Genomic DNA, 21812 nt, shown 5'->3' on the forward strand with positions numbered 1-21812 from the left:
GCCAAACAGAAGAAAATCGACAACTAAAACATTTTAGTTAAAGTAAGTAAGTGTTCATTTATTAAGATGATACCACTCACTTCTTTTGTATTATTTATTAAGTAGGCATAAAATTATGTTTTACTGCAGTTCCTGTTTCTGTATCACTATATACAAATAGCAAGTTAAGACAAAAAAATCTGATAAATTATTTTTGGGAGGGAATTTCCAACAAAATCCCTCTAGAAATTCCCTCACGCAAAAAATAGTGACACGGCGTATACATCATTGAAAATATGATTTATTTCAAATCCAATTAGGTATAAACCGTGCTTATATTGTAATTTTCGTGGAAGTTATATGTGATTTTATCTGCACTAATGAATATGGTAAAATGAACAGTACACATTGCATATTTTTATATAAATATGTTTATTTCTCTAGAAAGAATAACGCGATTCTTATGAAACTTAAGGGGCTTACTAAGTATAAGTAAAGCTAACATACAATATAATTTATGCGTTTACATACCTAAGGGTACCCGAGCTACAGGTATGAAAATGGGAAAAAATAGAAAAAAGGCAACTTGAGGAGAAATTTCCCGAAAATCCCTCTGTCACGGGAAAACTGAGGGTGATGGAGAAAAACTGATTGCAGATTCGAATTCTACGTGAAAAGTTCTATTAGAAGCAGGTATTTTCTTCCGTGTGCCAGAGAAAAAGTATTTTTGTCGACTAGTGTAATTATATTAAATAATTGTATTTGCAATTTATAAAGAGATTTTCTCTTAAGAGTTCTTTGTGTCGCTTTACTGAGCATCGTTATAGTACTGAGCATCCTTTCCTTTACTGAGCGTCATGTTGCGTTTATGCAGATGACTGAGTCTATAGTTATTGAATCCAATATTCATACAAGTAATTTCATTGTTAAGGTATTTTACATAATTTACACAATTTCTTTCCAAAATCGTTTTATATCTTCAAACATTATAAAAAATATATTTCCTGTAAATTATTCAATAGTTGGAATCAAGGTCCAGATTTGGAGTAAAGGAAAGTGTAAACTTTCTCAGAAAATTGTTATTAAATTCTATGTCTATACAAAAAACTCCATGTTTAAGGTATTTTTACTTAATTGACTATCTCTATTCAAATTCATCTTTTCCTTCGTTCTTCAAATAGTCTCAATTCTACCGGATATTCAAAATGTGCCGCAAGTTTAAGTAAAAACATTTCTTGTTATTATTTCCTTACTACTTAGTACATTTTCCACATTGAATGGTGGTAGTTACTGCTGTTCTGTTTTGCGATTAGAAGATATAACATGTCCTCTTCTGTGAAAGCAGGGACAACTCCTTTATCACATGACGGTTGTCACTGGCTCATTCTCGAAAATTTTGGTCATTAATGTAACCATCCAGATGGAACTATGCCTCATTAGTCCACTTCCAATCATCGAATTATTTTTTTTTCTTCTCCCGCTACAGATTGCATAAACAAATTATAATTGTCTTTTCGAGTACCCGTCTTTCAGGCAGGAGTTACAGCTGATGGAACGCGCTAACTTAATAGTGCTACATTTCAAACATTTTGCCCAAATCCGTGTGTGTACTGTCAATGGAGAACTCGAACTGGTTCGAAAGTCATTGCTGATTTCTTGTACTCACAACATATGCAATATTGCGCATTGATCAGCTGTTCTTCTTTTAACAATCTTGATTTATAACTTCTGAGTGTGACCATTAGAATAGTAGTATCCTGGAACTTGCCGTATAACCCCTTGGTTAAGAATTAGTTTGTAGCTTCTGTTCTGTATTTCTCTGCAGGCTTTCTGGGTCAAAACATAACTTCTGGCGGGGATATACTGTGTAACAATGAATATAAGTTGTTGCAATGTGCAACTAATGGTGCTCAATTACACAACTTCGGTTAAAATTCAATATTTGTTTAACTTGTTTTAGGTGAAATAAAAAAACTACAACAAAAAACTAGATATATTTCATTTTCCAAAACCATTATTGTTAAAATGTATTATTTATTGTTTATGTTACTATCGTAATAACTAATGATATATAATTGAACAGTGTCGGAGGCAACACAAATATCACATTTTTTTTTTACTCCACTTATTACAACCTATTTAACAATTAAGAAATTATCCTGTGATTATAGGACAATTGACATCGGTATGTTTTTAAATTACTATTCAATGTACTATCGTTATGACCATTGCTCTAAAGGAAAAGGATTATTGGAGAAATGATTCTGGAAACGTGGAAGATGAGAATGTAGAAGAAAAACGTAGCACTCATGAGGAAAACAATGCTCAAGGCAAACTCACTTGATTGGGATCAAAATCAGGGAAGGAAAGGTTCATCATTTCGTTCCTAGTTCCTGTTTTATATGGTGTTACTGAGCTATACCAACAAACTGTAAGAGGTGATTCCTCACATGGAAATAAGGAAAAAAGTTCATAAGTACTTGTGGAGAAAACTGTATTGTTTCAGAGTTGGAGCTGTCCAAAACCGTAGAGACACTAAAATTCTACAAGCGTTATATCGTATTTTAGAAACCGTGAAGTAACGGTTCATATCAGCATTAAGTAAGTCATACATATGAAATTCAAAAATCTATATTTCATCAATGGGTTTCCAGGGGATTACTTACAGGGTATAATTTCCTACAATGCTTTCAACATAATTTCATGATTTGTTCTGACTTTAAGGTTAGTCCAAAATAGTCAAAAGATAAGTTGAAAACTAGTTATTTACTGGTTCATTCAGATTGGCCACAACGGATGAATTGTATCAAGCGCTGTCTTGTAATTAAAGAACCCAGAGTTTGATTTCTAGGAGCTACAAGAGGTTTAGAGCCAACGGTAGGTCACGACCTTATTTGTAGTGGTATCAGTACTGAGAAAGATTATAGTAGTAAGAAACTATAATGAGTGTAGTAAGTGTAGTAAGAAACAGGGCACCCTTAAAACGGTTAAAAATACAACACTTTCTATTTCGAACGCTAAGAATCTTGGATCTGGCAGTGTATAACCATATACATAGATGAAGTCATTGGCAATGTTTCGATGAGGTTGTGGTGAACCTCGCTCCTACTATATTTTGTGTATTTCATGGGTATTTTTGCAACATGTAAACTAACTACGAGTTCCAGGAACGCAGTAAGTACTGATATGCATTTCTGTAATTAAATACGAACCTAAATATTTTACGAACCTAAAATAAGAAGTGTGTTTTGTATCGCATTACTGCGCGGCTCAGCAAACAAAACAAACAAAAGAAAAACGAAAATATTCAGGGTTGGAAACTTCTTTACACGAAGCATATTGAGGTTACATTTCGATTCGATCTATCGAAACCAGCATGAGTGCTTGTAGTGAATGTCATAAGATCGTATCAAGACAGGATGTAAGCTCTAAAGTCGAGTGTGTAGACTGTAATAACCTGTATCATATCAAGTGTGCGCAACTTAAGAAAGTAGATGTACAATTAATGAAAGACGAAAACAGAGAATGGCGGTGCAAAGTGTGTTTAAAAGAAAAGCGGAAAAGCATGCAGAGTGGGGGTGATTTAAATCGCGAAACTCCTAGTTTAGCAGACATGTATAAACTCTTGCAGGATTTGAAGGCAGACATTTCTGAGTTAAAGAAAGATAACGTTAGAATTGAAAATGAGTTGGGCAAGTCCTTAAACCTTACACATGAAAAACTTGATGAGAATGTTGATTTGGTAAAAAGAACAATCCGTGAAAATAGGGAAGTGTTTAGAGAAGATAGAACAATTAACGTCTTAAAATGCACAACTGAAGAAACAAGTAAGGGAACTGCAAGCTCAGTTAGATGAACAGGAACAATATGGGAGAAGAAATGCTGTGGAAATTCATGGTGTGCCCGAACAAGTGAACGAAGATACTTATGAGGTGGTTAAAAATATAGGAAAGGCGTTAGATGTGGTAATCAGGGAAGAAAACATAGAAGCATGTCATAGGTTGAAGAAACGACCTCATGAGAAAACTGCAGGCATAATTGTAAAATTTGTTCATCGTAAAACAAAGGATAAATTAATGGAGAAACGAAAAGTCAAAAGGGATTTCAATGCATGTCAAGTTGGTTATGCGAATAATGAGGTTATATATATCAATCACTCTCTTACGTCATTTCGCAAACGTCTGTTTGGTCAGGCAAGAAAATTGCAGAGAGAAATATGCATTCTTATGGGTTGACCATTCAGGTGTAATTAAATTGAGGAAAACTAGCGATGATAGGAATATGTTTGTAATTAAATCAGAGGAAGACATTTCGTCACTGTTGTAAAGAATGTCTGAAGGTAGTTCGATTTCCATTTACTATCAGAATGTTAGAGGACTGAATACTAAGTGTGATGAATTTAAGGAAGGTCTTTTGGCAACTAGTGATGAATATAATATAATCATTCTGACGGAAACTTGGTTAAAGAAAGGCGTATATGATGCAGAATTATTTAATAATCAGTACAAGGTATACCGAAAAGATAGGATTGGAAAGGGAGGGGGAGCCGTATTGATTGCTATAAGGCGAGAGATAATATTCAGTGAAGTGAAAATAGCAAATAATCTGGAGCTTTTAATCATAAAATTTGTAGTTAAAGGAAAAATTTATTTTCTTGTAACGATATACTTCGTGCCTGATTCTAGATTAGATGATTATTATGATTTCTATAGAATATTTGAGGAATATAAAATTATGAAAAATTTAGCAAATGATAATATTTTCATAGTAGGACATTTTAATTTACCGAAAATTAGGGGTCCAGATACGAACTTACTGGAGAAAGGTTCGTTATATAAAGCGTTTGCTGACTTTTTAAATCTCTACGATTTAAAGCTAATAAATAATGTTTAAAATAGTGAGGGAAAGACCCTTGATTTAATTTTAACAAATATAAAACTTTCCATTGAAGTAAATAAAAAGGAAGCTCTTGTAAAACCTGATATTTATCATCCGGCTTTACTTGTAGATATAAAACTTAAATCAAAAGTAAGTGGTAGCCTTAGTGAACCAATAATTGCATACAACTTTCGAAAAGCAAATTTTTATGAAATGTATAATAGAATCCAAACAGAAGATTGGAGTAACTTAGAGAAAATAGATGATGTAGAGGAGGCAGTTGATTATTTTTACAATAAAATACGGTCAATATTTGATACAACAGTCCCTAAGAACTCTTTAAATAAGGAAAAGAAATATCCACGTTGGTTCTCGAAAGAAATTATTGAATTAGTAAAATTGAAAGAATATTATAGGAAGCATAAGAAAAACTCAGTATGTAACACAATGATGTATAAAAATGTAAGATCAGAACTGAAACAAATGATCAAAGGAGCGTATAAAAAATATGTAAATGAGTCAGAATTAAATATTAGAAATGATATAAGTACATTCTGGTCATTTATAAAAGACAGGAAAGTGACGAAAGTAGCACCCAATGTTATGACTCTAGATAACAGGGAATATTGTACTAATAAAGATATTGTTAATGGTTTTGCAACTCATTTTAAAGCTGTATATCTGGGGGTTTCATCAACTTATAGAGTGAATGACAGAAACAATTATTCTCAATTATATAGTACACTAAAGTTAGATCCTGTAAATATGACAGAATATCAAAACGCTATCCGTAATTTAAAACCTAAGAGAACATGCGGAATAGATGGAATACCACCTTATATTATTAAGGGTTGCTCGGAGGTTTTAATGCGTCCTTTATGTTATATATATAATTTGGTGATTAAAAAACAGATGTTTCCAAATACCTGGAAGGTATCTCGTATTAGTCCAATCTTTAAGAGTTGAGAAAAAAATAAAATTGAAAATTACCGACCGATATCAATAATTTGTGCTCCAGCCAAGGTATTAGAATATATACTCTATATAAGTATTTTTAATCACGTTAAGTCTTTTATTTATCAGAACCAACATGGATTTTTTACAGATAGATCAACTGTTACAAATCTGATTAATTTTGTTGAAGATGTACAGGATGCATTGCATAAACAAAATAGAGTGGATACTATATGCTTTGAATTCTCAAAGGCATTTGACAAAATTAATCATGATATTTTATTGAATAAATTGTCAAATTTTGGTTTGAGTTTGTTGTTTTTAAAATTAGTGGCATCGTATCTTGAATATAGAAAACAATATGTTTCATACAACGGTCATCAGTCTTCTTTTTATCAAATGAGTTCTGGCATACCGCAAGGCTCTAACTTAGGACCTTTATTTTTTCTAATATATGTAAATGATTTACCGTCTAAAATTAAACATTTGAACTGTATAATGTACGCGGATGATTTAAAATTATATAAAGAAATAAAAAATAAGAATGATGAATATATGTTACAATCCGATATTGCGGAAGTCTACAATTGGAATGTTGAAAATATGTTGTATCTACATTTACAAAAATGTCAATTTATGATAATAACTAAAAAGCGGAGCTATATTGATTGTAAATATTACTTAAATGGTGTTGAATTGGAAAGGAAATATGAGGTTAAAGACTTAGGTGTATATTTTAATAATAGCTTGTCGTTTAAAACTCATATTGATAATATAACGAATGATGCTTATCGAATGTTAGGTTTTATCATAAGAAGTACAAAAAATATCCATGATTTATTAGTTATTGAAATATTATATAATTCAATAGTTCGAAGCAAATTAGAGTATGCATCAATAGTATGGTCACGAAGTTGTAAGTCACCAAAAAATGAAATTGAATCAATACAAAAGAAATTTTTAAGATACTTATATTTCAAAAAATATTCTGTTTCATCATATCAGAGAAAAATTTCGTATATGTGGTTATTAAAGGAATTTCACTATGTCAAATTAACAAACAGAAGGATTGTAGCTCAGCAAATGTTCCTATATAAAATTATCAATGGATTAATTGCTGATAGTACGTTTTTGGAAAGAATTTGCTTTAACGCTACCCCATGTAAATTAAGAAATAGGAATCTTTTGGTAAATAAAATACCCAAAACAGTGGGATATAAAAATTCACCATTATGTGCAATGTGTGAAGCATACAACAAATTAGTAAAAATATGTGATTTGGATTTTAGTTGTAAAGTGAAAAATTATTGTAATTTGGTGGAAACTTGTGTAAATTTGGAATATATGTAAACCCCTGTCTGTAAATTGCAGCACATAGTAGGAGGTAATGGTAATAGGTCTCGAAACATGAATACTTATGTATGTTGGCATTCTTGTGCGTGTTTGTATTTTTTATTTTTGTGTTTCTTTCTATTTTTTTTTTTTTTTTGTATTTTTTTATTCTAGTGTTTGTTTTAAATTGATAACATAGATGTAATATTTTATGTAAGACTCCTGTAATTGGGATTATCCTGTTGGAGTCAGCGGATTTAAATAAATAAATAAATAAATAAATAAATAAATAAATAAATAAATAAAAATAAAATGCATATGTCAGCAATTTGCGGTGGATGCTCGGTGAGCGCAAGAACAATTGAAATAAGTAAATCAGAGCTAGCGCAAATAAGCGTGTGCCAATTGAATCTAATAAGAGTGAGTCCGATTGAAGGAATTGAGCCCGAACGTGAGTGAGTGTGAGCCCAATTGAGACTGGTGAACGCTAGTCCGACTAAGTGAAGTAAGTATGAGTCCCATTGAACCTACTTGACATAATTGGGCTAAAATGTGAGTGAGCGGGAGATCAATTGAAAAAGTGAACCAGTCGTGAGTTCAATTCAAGCTAGTGTGGGTGTGCATTGCAAGTTGAGAGAAATGAGCTCATGCGCAAGTGACTGGTAAGCCAATTGAGACTAGGGAGTGCTAGTGCGATTGAGATACGTAACTCAGAGCACGAGTGAGTGATAGGTTGTTGTAAGTGATAGGAGGTGAGTGAGACACTAGTGACCGAGAGGGAAATCGAAAGAAGTGACCCCCAGCGGATGTGATGATGAGCAGAATTGACAGAAGTTAGTCCAAGTGGCAGTGAGTGTGAACCAAAACGAGGCTAATGTGGCTCACTTAAATTGGAAAAAAGTAAAGTCGAGCTAGACTATGCGCATGCCCAATTGAAAGAAGCGAGATAATACACGTTTAAGCTCGAACCCAATTGAAATTAATGAGCTGTAGTTCGAGTAAAGAAGTCGGTCCCAGTGAAAGTAAGCACAAGCCCAATTGAGACTACTAACGAGAACACAAATGAAATAAGTCATCCAAGCGCGAGAGAGCCGAAAACAAAAGGCCCTCTTTGAAGAGTACAAATACGAGTAAATGAGATCTTGGACATTCCTGAAAATCAGTCCTGAACATAGAATCATAAGATGTTTTATTTAAACTATTCTGTTTCTAGAACCTTGTTAGAAAAATTGTTTTAGTTCCAGAACTTCATTTCTTTCTGAGAAAATCAATTCTGATTCTGGAACCAAAATTAATTTCTCTATGAAAATCGGTTTCTGGCAATGTTCACAATGGATACTATTAACAATCCTACCTTGTTGGCTTAAAATTTGTTAATATGCAGTTTGGAAGGATAAAGATAAATCATTTTCCTTTAGCACAAACTGATTTTAACATACAGAAGAAACGGTAATGGAAATGGGAAGTCTTGCTCAGAAATGCAAAATGAAAAGATTGGAAAGCTATGACAGGTCGATCGGAACATTGCTTACCTGAGAAGAAGACTTTACACATTCTAATACGATATATGAATATCAGTTCTATGATATATAATATTTTTGTGTAATAGTTGGTCTCAAGTATTCAACTTAAGAAAATAAATAGTCCAATACATGAAGCTAAATATATTTAAAACACTACCTAGTGCATTTCGATATAAATTTTGTACGTTCTCAAAATGTTTGTGTTTTACGTATGTTACACGGATTCCTTACTTTACTACAAACAAGTTATCTGAAAATAGGAATTACAAGAAACGCGATAACTTAATCCTTCAATATCAATATATGATGTATCAACTGCCTGATACACATATTTTGAAATTATTTGTTTTAAATATATATTTCGTAAATTTAACATTAATTAAAAATGAAAAAGAAAACCCGACGCACAATATTTCAGATATTAAGTTTAGTTTTCTTCTTCAGAGTTCCATTACTTACACAGCAAGCAATATTTTTAAATTAAAACAATCGAACGTATTGAAGAAAAACCTCGCATAAACAACTACCTTTACTTTCCCCTGGAAGATTATATCATATGTTCCCACGTTTCGTTAATCAACGTTGTACATAAAGTCATAAAGAGTAATAAAAGTTTGAAATTTGGGGTTACGATGTAGAAAAAGTAAGATATGACAACCAGAAAAGAATGAATGTTTACCGAATATTTTAAAGCACATTTCATGCAAAAAATGAAACCATCTGGATGCCCCAATACTTGTGTCACACGAAAAGATAAGACCAACATTATGTTAACTATCCTACAACTTCGAGGAATTGTTCTAATCCCTGATAAAATGGAGAATAATTTCACCACAGCTCGTAGAAGTTATGTTTAAACTCGTTGTTAGGAAAATTCTTCCAATGTTCCAACTTTAGTCAGAAGAGTATTATTAGCGAACCTGAAGAATGATGTGCGAAATTAACGTCACGAAATATCTACGTCAATCAGTAATAGTTCAAATCAATAATACGATGTTGTGAGAGTTCTTTTATTCACTGTATAGAATCGTCTAGAATTGTTTAAAATCGGAATATACTCAGAGTGTTTACAACATATGACATGACTGAAGTTATATAAATACCTGGAAATGTTGCAAAAAGGTGTGTTGTACTTCACCAAAAGAGAAAGAATCTAACCATTAAACTGTCGATATAGTAGGAATCTATTTCTGACGAAATGGAGATATAAAATGAGCGTGCTTATATTAATAGCGAATCCAAAATGTCTTCGCTATTTTTGCGCTAGTACTTTCTATGTCTTTAAAAATACACAAAGGTAATGAGCTTCCTATACGAGATCAGAGGACTTATCCTAAACTATCAGGTGAAACAGCAACTAAATTTCAGCACTATGAATGAAATTGTTCTGGAGCAATGCCGAGGTAAAGTCACAATCCCAATTCCTTATAAAATCTCACTCACAGTAGACAATAACGTCATTACAAGAAACAAACAAACAAAAAAAAAAAAAAAAACACTACAGCAAAAGATGTTCAAAAACACTTCACGAGTGACCTATACTCATACAGTACAGTTGTATATGGACACGGGAAGAAACGAAAGCTAGAGCAAGAAGAGGAAAATGGTAAATACCTGGTAAGACTATTCGTTTAGATGGTAGCAATAGTTACTTTCCTTGCCTTTCTTGATTTCACCTTAACGAGAATCAGAACAGCAACATTAGGAACAAAAGATTCAATCATTAAGCAATCATCTCGCTCATCACAGAAACTACGATCAGAGCCAAAATAGTGACGTATACAACGAGAACTGATCAGAGAGCGACTACAAGAACACAATCAACTCACTTTTCTCTTGCACATGAGTATGTTTTTATAATTTTAAGTATCTATTTCATATTTAGAAATTGATTATATACTTATTTCATTATCAAAATACTTGCTTATCACAGACAGCTTGTTTGCTTTCAGAGAAAACATAATAGCGATCAATGTGTAGAATAGTATTTTTCTATTTTTTTCAGGATACATCTGCTAACCTGGAAGATCATACGTTCGTCTCTCTCATTTTTACCCGTCTCCTAAATCTCTCTTTCACTGCAACTACAAACCTACATATTGTATGAAATAATTGTTTATCAGTAGCATATCTTTGGTTAAATTTTTTATTAAAAATATAGATTTCTGTTATTTTATGAAACATCTTTCTCCCAAAGGTATTTAAAAGATATTCCTGAGAAAATATCAGTTCTGTTTTGTTTGCTAACTTTCCAGAACTAAAACTTTCTGTAGTCACTGTAATGGTTTAATTTCAAATTGTTTGCATTCACTGAAATTTTATAGTTTAAAAGAACTTTACACTAATTGAACTATTTTTGGTTTGAGAACTTTTGTTTGACTTTTATTTGCTTGAAATTTCTTCCACTCACTGATTAGTTTATGTTTCAAAACTTTGTCTTGATATTTTAGTTTGATATTTTTAATTAAAGATTTTTTTAAAATTTGCACACAGATTTTTCTTGTTCAGATATTTTTGTTTGAAACATTGTACGTATATTTTTTTGTATGAAAACTTATAGTTACATTATTTTGTTTGAAAATTTATAATTTCGGAAAAAAGTATTTCGAAACTTTTAGTTTCAAAATCTTTAGTTTGAAAACTTTGATTTGAACATTTTTAATTCGATTTTTTTTTTAATTCCTGTACTCACTGAAAAATGTTACAATTCTTATAAATATAAACGTTTCTACAAAAATGGGCGTAGCTTAGAGTTTTAAAATCTAGCAGCGCTCTACATTGAACAACTAAGTTTTCCATCAACTAAGGGCTTAAGGCACTACTATAAAAGTTTACTTTACACAACTGGATGCTAAATGCTAAAAAAGTGATCAATCTTTTCATGATCGTTCTAAATATTTGTTAATAACAACTCATTGTTGTCCTGTTGAGTGAGTTTGATTTAGCAACGGAATTTTTGACAGTGTTACAATTAACCAACTATATTTGAGCAACAATGACGTTCTTACCAACCAAATTTCAGTAAAAATAAATTGAAAGGAAATGCGACGTTAGAGCTAGACAGTCCATGTAACGTCATAGTGCATGAGAATCAAGGCCATAGGGTAAACCACCCAAAAGTCTGGTTCCAAGGGTATAAAAACCTGAAAGTACCTTTCCCAATTAACGTGTCCTCTCAAAACAATGACCTAGGCGTTTATATTGGTCCACTTAGAACTACCAAATTATAGAAATGAGATACCCCTAGTGATCTTGATTTTTAAAAATTCAAAAATTACTAAATTCCCAAGCTCTATCGAATTTATTCGTAGAACTTTAAATCCTTACCTTAGAGGATTAAAATCTCTCAAATTTGTACTTTGGCAATTTTATACTAAACCAATGACACGAAAAATGATCACACACAAATATGCTGAAATTTGAAATGGTTAGTCCTTAACCATGACCCTGGGCCATGACCTTTCAGTCAAAAATTTGACCTTGACTTCTTGAGCCCCAAAAATTGTAAAGTTTGGTACTACATTAATGATTTTACCCTTGACCCTGCCCAAAATATGACCTTCATCTATCGATTCTAAGAAACAATAATTGAAAATTAGCTACTCTTCTCTTCGTTTTACCCAAGGTAGATTTTGCCAGAGCCATGCGACTTATAAATTGCTGCTAATTTATCAGCTAAAAACAAGCCAATACTACTCAGGACCAACCAAATTTACAAAAGTGTATATTCGAGGTCTAGAGAATATTTATCAACTTCAATTTTCTTATAATAACCAAGTTTAAGAGATGGTCCTATGTAAACCTTCTAGTATTTAGAAAGATGACTGATGGCTCTGTCTTATAATGAAGAATGGATCCATGTACTCCTTCCAGTAACCATGTCATAACATATCATCGAAGACGGTAAGCTCAGAAACAACCTAAATTTTAATATATTCAGTAATTACATTCCCATAAAAGACTAATATGGATCTCCTAACATTTCAGATATGCATACCTTGATTCCATGCTACCATACCAAATTTTGAATATGTTAATACCTAAACTTCAAGATGTGGTTATACTGTATCCATATCTGATGAAATTTGTTAGGTGATGCAACTTGCTTATTTCTCTAAATTTAAAAGAAGTGATTTTCTGTACCCCTGTTTCATTCCTTTAGAGCAAGGGACCATGCGAACTGAACCAATGATCCAGGGAACAAAAATTAAATGATTTTACGTCAATGCTGTAATGGTTTCACCTGGACAAACCATTACCCGGATTTAAGTTTCAATATCTTTTTACTGGAGAATAAAAATTGCATAACAAGATTGAATGTACTACCGTCGCTAAGTACAGATAATTCTATATATGGCTTACAAGGAAAGAGTTTAAGCGAATTTCACAAGTGATATATACAGTGAAACCATATGTGCAATGCTCTGGGACTGTAACAACAAAAAACATTACAATCCCTTAGTACGACTAGGGCAGTCGGAATCTGCAATGATATGTTCTGATATCTATCTCTTTAATTAACAAGCGATAGGAAGAGGGATGAATTTGTTTTCCTTTCTCTGTATATCAGATTAACCTACATTCTTATCGATGGAGATTTGAGCGTTTGAATAGAGAGTGAACTCGAACAAGAAGATAAAGTTATTTCTTTATTCTCTTTACATAATAGTGAATTTATTTTAAACATATTATTATAATTGAGATTGTATTATTATTATTATTAGTAGTAGTAGTAGCAGTAGCAGTAGTAGTAGTAATAGTAGTAGTAGTAGTAGTAGTAGTAGTAATAGTAGTAGTAATAGTAGTAGTAGTGATTGTCAATGGCGTATTTAGGGGAGCTATTGGCCTCAAGTCCCCACGAAATAAATTTGTTAGTTTTTTTCGCATTCCACGTACAACAACAATCCTTCTTCCCATTTCTAAGAATTTCATTAACTTGTCTTCTTATGCCCTTTGTTCAGAAATAATACCGTTTGTCAAATTTCATTCAATGTAAGAACGGTGTTCTTTTTTTTTCGTCCAATCTACTCTTCTGTTTCTAGTTGTTTCTTTCGTATCTCCTATAATACTTTCGACGATTGTTAGTTGTAATTCAAGCCAGCCGTCGTCAGTAACACCGAAACTAAGAGGAGCTGATAAGTAAAACTGGTGTTCCACACCAACTAGCACGGATATCAAAATAAAAGGACTTTAGTTATTATAGCAAAGAAATATTTACATCGTTTAGTTATAAAGAAAGGTAAATGTTTGGATTAAAGATAATCAAGAGGGGGGAATAAGTAGCTCGGAAAATTAGGTTGGCCAAGAGGATGCTTCCTTTTTCTTCTATGACTAGAATAAAAGGTTAGGTTCACTACTATTTGTGTATATCATATCACATAAGATTCACCAGTCTGCAATTCTTGCCATTAAAACTATAATCAATATAAGTCAGCATCAACTTGTGTCAACATTTTCTTTCATGTAAAAGCGTACACAGATAAAACTGAATATTTTCATTTCTTTTCTAAAATAAAATCAGTTAAGTTGAAATGAGATTACAAATATTCAACGTGTGTTTGCAGTATCGTCATTTCAGATTTGTCTGGGAGAAGGGCTAAGATCCTTCACCGACATACGAGTTTCATGTTTTTCCCAGGCACATTAGTAGGCAGTCGATTGAAATATATTTAATTCTCAAACTCAGGTAGGCAAGTGCCTTCCCCTGCTTCTCCATGTTGTGCATACCTCCCGAAAAAATCCTAAATACGCCACTGGTAGTAGCAATAGTAGTAGTAGTAGTAGTAGTAGTAGTAGTAGTAGTTTGGGTTGGGATTTATATTTCTGGGCTTTCGGCATCTAAGGCCATTTAGCCCTTCACGTTTTGAGGGATGACGTCCCTCAGCGAGCACAAAATCCAGGGAAAGGGAAGGAAGAAAGGATTGTGGAAGGAAGCGGCCTGGGACCTATAAGTTAGGTACCACCCCGGCATTTGCCTCGTGTAAATGAGGAAAACCCAGGAAAACCTCATTCAGGGTGGCTGGTTGCTGGCCTGAAAAAGCGTTTTACACTTTTTCGACCGAGTGCCTCCACCGGGAATCGAACCCGGGACCGCTCTAGTAATACTAGTAGTAGTATCAGTAGTAGTAGTATCAGTAGTAGTAGCAGTAGTAGTAGTAGTAGTAGTAGTAGTAGTAGTAGTAGTAGTAGTAGTAGTAGTAGTGGTAGTAGTAGTAGTAGAAATCTTAAAGGTCTTCACTTAGCTCACTCCTGTTAAATTTTAATTTTAGTTAATATGTATATACAATTAATAATATTAAAAACGTATAAAGTAAGCAAGATAGAATCTAATGAAACCTATTATTTGAAACTCAGATGGGGTCCAACTCAAAATTTTCAAATGGCAAGGGGGGTAATATATCGTTAGAAAAGTATTGTTAAAAGAAAGAAAATGGTATCAGTCCCGAGTCCCTACATGAACCCTATGCAAAAATGGCGGTCGGTCAAGATGTCAAGACAGTTTCCACTGAAATGTGTAGCCACGCATAGAAATCCACAATAGAAAATCAGATGTGAAACGAGACAAACACATTTCTAATCGTTTCAGAAGTACAATACTTGTCGTGGTAACAAAGGAACTTCAGGGCATGCCTTAGAGTCCCAAACATAGGCGTAGCTAGAACTTTATATTTGGGTGTGCACAAAGAATATAAATTAGATTTTATGCCTTTTTAATACCTTTGTAGCAATCCAATCACTTGGCTCTTTAACTGCACTAAAGATTTTAAAGGAATATTCACTAAATGCAGTCGTGCTCACCCCCCCTCATGTCCATGACGCACCCCCCTCAATTGTCTACCCGTAGGTGTTCTTCCATGAAAAAAAATCTTTTCGATTAATTTTTACACCCCCTCAAACATATGTATATAGATTTTTACCCCCCCCCCCAAATATTTCAATGACGCAGTTTGCGTCATAGCCCCCCCCCTTGTGGGCACCCCTGCTAAATGACAGCGTTGAAAATGTTTGGATATACCTATGTATTTGAAAAAAAATCAAATTGCATAGAAATTACACACACACTAAACGTTCATAACTATTATAAACAAATACATCAAAATGCACATAATCTATAACAAGAGACATCTGTCAAAAGACACAATGTTCTTAAATTCATCAATAATTTCCTGTTCCACAAACAGCAATAGCAGGGTTTCCAATCTATCTTATTTCTAAGTTATTCTTAAATTACTTTTAATTTGAGTAAGCTTGGAGGAAGCTCTCTCACACGTGCAGTTTGTAACAGGTATAAAAGCGCCTTATTACAGAATATAATGCAATAAATGTCTTCCTTCTATCTTCTTTCTCAAATCACTGAAACCACTCCTGTAGCATACAGTGTTGGGAAGTAACGTAACGCAAGTAACGCGTTACTTTTTAAGTAACGTTTCCTAGTAACGCGTTACATTTTTTCCAAAGTAACTGTAATGGTAACGCGTTACAAATTTTTAAGTAACGTACCTAGTTTGCGTTACTTTTTTCGCGTTACATTTCGGATGAGTAACTACAATATATGCATTTTTTTTTTCGGAAACAAATGTTTCTTTCCTATAAGTGAATTTCTCAGAATGAAACAATCGAGGATGAACTATGTATGTCAGTAACCGACAGCCACAGACACACAGAGAAACAGATAAGTTCGTAGTGCCACTTGCTGCTTTTTTTAAGATGAGGACAGCCTTAGAGAAATCACGGTACTGATTGCAAGCACTTGGAAGATTTTGTTGTAGATTTTGACAGTCAATGAGTGAACTAGGAGTGCAATGATACCGGTAGTCTATTTTACTTTGATTGGGGTTGTTTTTATAAAGATGGAGAACGAAAATATTTTACCCTTCGAACATTTGAAAGAATACTTTTTTCTTAAGAGTTGAGGATGATGGAGGACAGAATTTAAAAGTAAAGTGTCTGAAGTACCCCGGCGGAAAATATTTATCAACAACTAGGGTGTCATAATTAACGATTTACAGTAAGGAGTTAATATGAATAAACTGTGTTTTGATGAGCAGGCCTACTTTATTATTAGAAAATAGTTTGCTGATGGTATGTAATATTGGAGTTCTTTCAGATCAGTTTGCTTATCCTAGAGTCCCGTTGATTATAGAGTAGTGTAATGTTTCTCTATAACAACATTGTTATTATTATATAATTACTTTAGCAGAATAATAATAAGCAACCTTTTTTCGGGATGAACACGAGTCAAGCTAAAACTCGATTCGACTCGAATTCAAGTCGACTTTCGAGTCAAGTCAAGGGTAATATCCTCGAGTCGAGTTCCGAGCCGATTCAGTTTTTCGCGTCGAGTTTCGAGTCCAGTCGAGTTTGATAAATGGCTCGTTCGTTTTAAGTCGTCTTGAAATCATGGCCTGATTACACTGGAAAACGAAAGTCATGGAATACTTTTAGTGTTGCTCACGAGAGGGGACACTGCTCGCATCTCGTCTCGTCTCGATAACGAGACCACAAGAGATTTTTTTATAACGAGCTCAGCTCGGCTCGGCTCAACTGAGAAGATGGTTCGAGCCGGCTCACTTGGGGTGAACCATCGGCTCGAGCTGGCTTGGTAGGGATGAGCCATTTGCTCGGTTTAGCTCAACTGAGTCGAGGGCTCTAGCCGAGTCGGTTGGGTGAGCTGTTGGCTCGGCTCACTTCTCGGTTCGGGTAGATAGTGAATTAGCTGTGAGCCGAGCTGCTCGGGTCGTTGACAATTCTAAACCCGGACCGAGCAGTTTTGAACATATTTGGCTAGTGCCCTATAACTTTTGACAGTGTTTGGCACGAGCCCGAATACTCAACCTAGACCCTCAACCCAAATTCAGAAGTTCGTGAACAATGTCCTTGACTCCGAGACTTCACGACTACCGAGGTTGGCAATCAACTAGTTTTATAGTATTCAAATACTAACCGCCTATCTTTCATTTTATATACAGTGTTGTTGTTATAATAATAATAATAATAATAATAATAATAATAATAATAATAATAATAATAATAATAATAATAATAATAATAATAATAATATTAAAAGTTGTAGTAGTAGTAGTGTCATTGATAATAATTATACTGTCTATGTAATATACTTGAAGAATGTACTCGAAACTACACACCGGATTTGGCTCGAGTCGACTCGGAACTCGACCCCAATTCGAGTCGAGTTGGAGGAAATTTTTCGAGTCGAGTTCTCGGGTCGAGCTCAAAGATGTCTGTTTCTAGTCGAATCGAGTGTGAAAGAAAACTCATTCGAACTCGCTCGTGTCCATCCCTACGAGTAACGCAGTATGGCATTTTATCAATGTTACATTATATGAAAATGTTCATATATCAAGTAAAAATTTGTCCCTGCATTTACATAAAGCGATTCAGAACGTACAATAATAATAATAATAATAATAATAATAATAATAATAATAATAATAATAATAATAATAATAATAATAATAATAATAATAATAATAATAGCCGTAGTAATAGTAGTACGGAAAATTGAAGTCATAATTTTTTTCACATTTTTAAAGTTTCGGACCTAAAAGTAACGCGTTACTAACGCGTTACTTTCGAAGTAAAGTAACAGTTACTTTTTTGGGGCAAGTAACGCGTTACTAACGCGTTACATTTTAAGAGAAAGTAAAGTAACTTGTAACGCGTTACATTTTTACAAGTAACTTACCCAACACTGGTAGCATAATAGAAGAACTCTTAGGTTCAGGCGATTTTCCTTTCAGAAGTCTTAGTTCTGCTGCCAACTCGTCTCTTGGCAATTTGAATGTTCTAGCTAAGAGGGTTATTTCTTCATCCTTTACATTCAAGTCAACTAGATTTCCCACGACACTGATGGCTCCAGTAGTTTCTTGACTAAATATATCATCAATTCCACAAACAACTGAGTCTAAAAGAGGATAATAATAATAAGAAATTCTCATCTCCTCTTAATTTGTTTCGTACAAATACTGCGAGCTGACTGATTTGTCAAGACTCCGCAATTTTGTGCCTCTTCACTGGAGGAATTGAAATCTCCAGACTATTACAGATCTTACTTCCATTGTAAAATTAAATGAATTGAGAGGAATTTTTCATGGATTGCACAGCATTGCGAAGCGATCTGACAATAGATACAGCCGAAAGTAGATTTACATCTTAACTTTGGAGTAATTTAAGGAAGGGAGATGAAAGAGAGTATATTCAACAAGTTCAATATTTTGGATAATCTTTTCTCTTAATAATTTTAATTGGAAAAAGAAAGATGCGCTTATTTTTTCTTATTAAAATATCTTTCTTTCTCTTTGATAAAGCAGCCCATTAGAGTGTGCCTGGGCACGCCCGGCACACCCCGTGACTACGCCTATGGTCCCAAATAGTGTTCAACTCAATTTATTTTAAAAAAGAAATTCAATTGAAGTGGTGTGTCGTTCGAAATATCTGAGTCAGGTACGAAAATCCTCGTCTGTGCTTGGTCCTTTGAACATGTGTAAATGCAGAGGTCATTCTGCACTTCTCCCTAGCCCTACTATGATCAAATTCCGCGTAAAATTACATGGTGTAAAACTGGATTCAACTTTAGCTTAATAAATGCTGAAATTGAGCACCATTCATCTTCTGACAATAATACAAACGATCTTCAAATTCCTGACGTGCGTGCTGAAAAGTAAGTAGTGGTATCTTCCGACAAGCTGTAGTAATTCGGGCTCTTAATTCCAGTAATGAAGTTGGTTGCGTTCTGTAGACTACAGTTTTCAGGTGTCCCCATAAGAAAAAGTCATTTAGACATAAATCTGGGGATCGAGCCGGCCATTCAATTGCTCCTCGCCTATCAATTCATCTGTTTGGGAATCTATGATCCAGATACTGACGCTCAGTGCGATCATAATGTGCAGGACAACCATCCTGTTGAAGTATAATTTCTTCTGCATCAAATTCTGGCTCGCCTTCTCAGTCGTAGCAGTTTCAATGACCATTGTAATGATAGGGTCTACTAGATTTACGAACAGATCTAAATATCTTTCCCTGGTTATAGTGCCATCAATGAACAGAGGCCCTATGATATGGTTTCTTAAAATTCCCGCCCAAACATTTACTTTTTGTGGTTTTTTGAGTATGTCCTTCTATGAAGATATGGAGATTTGCATCGCTCCAGTAACGCATATTGTGGGTGTTAAGACGTCCATTAAGAAAGAATGTGCTTTCGTCGCTGAAACAAATGTTGTGTACAAACTGATTATTTGCAGCGATTCGTGCAATCATTACTTCATAAAACTCAAGACGACGATCAAAGCCATCCTCACTGAGCTCGTGAATAATGTCAGGGTCGGATTTAGCATTTTGGCGCCCCTAGGCCCAATAATTTTTTCCGCCCCCTTAGTCTGGTTAAAGTTACTAGTCTGGAGCAGTGATTTGAACATTGGCACGCACACGGCGCATGGGCCCCTAATCACTCCGATAAGTAGCGCCGAGCCAGCCTAGTAGCAGTGGCAATACGATGCGTACCGCTCAACGACATCCCTACAACTAGTTGTCCCGTGTTTGAGATCAATTTTGTAACGAAGTTGATGCATAATGTTGAAAGATAATTTAACTTTACCAACAATTGTTTGTTCTAATGAACTTCAAAATCAGAATGCTGTATTAGCCTGATTTTTTAAAACCAATTCAAAAAATATGTTAAGTTATGGCTATTTATTTTTATTTCTAGATATTTTTTTATTTTTTTTTCTCTCGCCCGTGCGCCCCCTGGGAGCTTGCGTCCATAGGCCCGGGACTACCAGGCCTATTGGGAAATCTGGCCATGAGTAATGTGCATTTTATATGGATGAAACGAACGTTTCATCAGGATTTTGCCGATTGTTGGTTTGGGAATGCCCAAGGAGGCACTCATTTCACTCAAAGATTGCTGTAGTTTATTATAATAGCTTTCCCAAGAACTTCTAGCATTGTGCCTTCATCCACTTGAGGTCGATCAGAGTGTGGCCGATCTTTTACACTTTGTGTTTCGCGAAATTTCTGTACTAATCGGATACGTACTTGTGATCGATTGGTCAGTCAGGAAATAATTCATTGAACATTCTAGAAGTTGCTCTGCCGTATCTACCACATTCCCCATAAAGGAAAATTATTTCCACTTCGTCTTCTGCTGAACGTACCATCGTATGGTCGGTAAGTGCGAAAACAAACCATGAAATGACACAAGAAATGAAAGTATAAATGATTCGATTTTGTTGCTTTAAACTAAAGCAAAAACACACCTATTAACTCGTACAGGCAACGCTGTAACGTTATTTTTTAGGTTACTTTCCCTGATTCAAATATACTTTAAATATTTATCAAGTCCACGAGATTACATTGAATTACACCACAGTAATGCACTTTCTAATATGTATATTTCAACATATAACTTATTTATCACTTTACAATAATATACATCTAATTCGAACAATATGGTTCTTCTTTCTATATCTTTCTACATTACTATATCAACTAGATGAACAAGTCGTCATAGCATTAGTAGTCATAGCACAAAATATTTTAATTATTTCCTTATACACCTTCTTCTTCTTCTTAATAGTTTGTGCCTTCAAATTAACACTTTTGCCCGTAAATAGAAACGATACTTAGGAGTACATATGAAATATACGAAATATACATTATCGTTGTAATGCTTTACTACCGCACCTGTCGATGTTGCTGACTAACACATAAACGAGACAGTGTGGCTAGACAGGCTCAGAAGCAAACTCTCTTCCGCACGAAGCACAGAAAAGGATCTTCAGTTTCTGTGTGTACGGAATGTTGCTACAGAATGTTTATCAGAAGTGCCAGTAACCTTGAGAACTAGTTCGGTCAAGTATCATTATAGTTGGGATTTCTGAATAAAGGATTCTCCTTCCCCTTCGTCTACTTCTCATTATTATTATTATTATTATTATTATTATTATTATTATTATTATTATTATTATTATTATTATTATTATTATTATTATTATTATTATTATTATTATTATTTGCGATTCCTGAGAACTACCGGTACCCTTTTTAAGCCTGGTCTCATATTATTTCTTTCTGCGTGCAATTCTTCGATTCTTTCTACAGTGAACCTACAGTATATCGTACTCCGAT

Source organism: Thermobia domestica, chromosome 4 (assembly GCF_964235325.1).
Source record: "Thermobia domestica chromosome 4, izTheDome1.hap1.1, whole genome shotgun sequence".
Lineage (NCBI taxonomy): Eukaryota > Metazoa > Arthropoda > Insecta > Zygentoma > Lepismatidae > Thermobia > Thermobia domestica.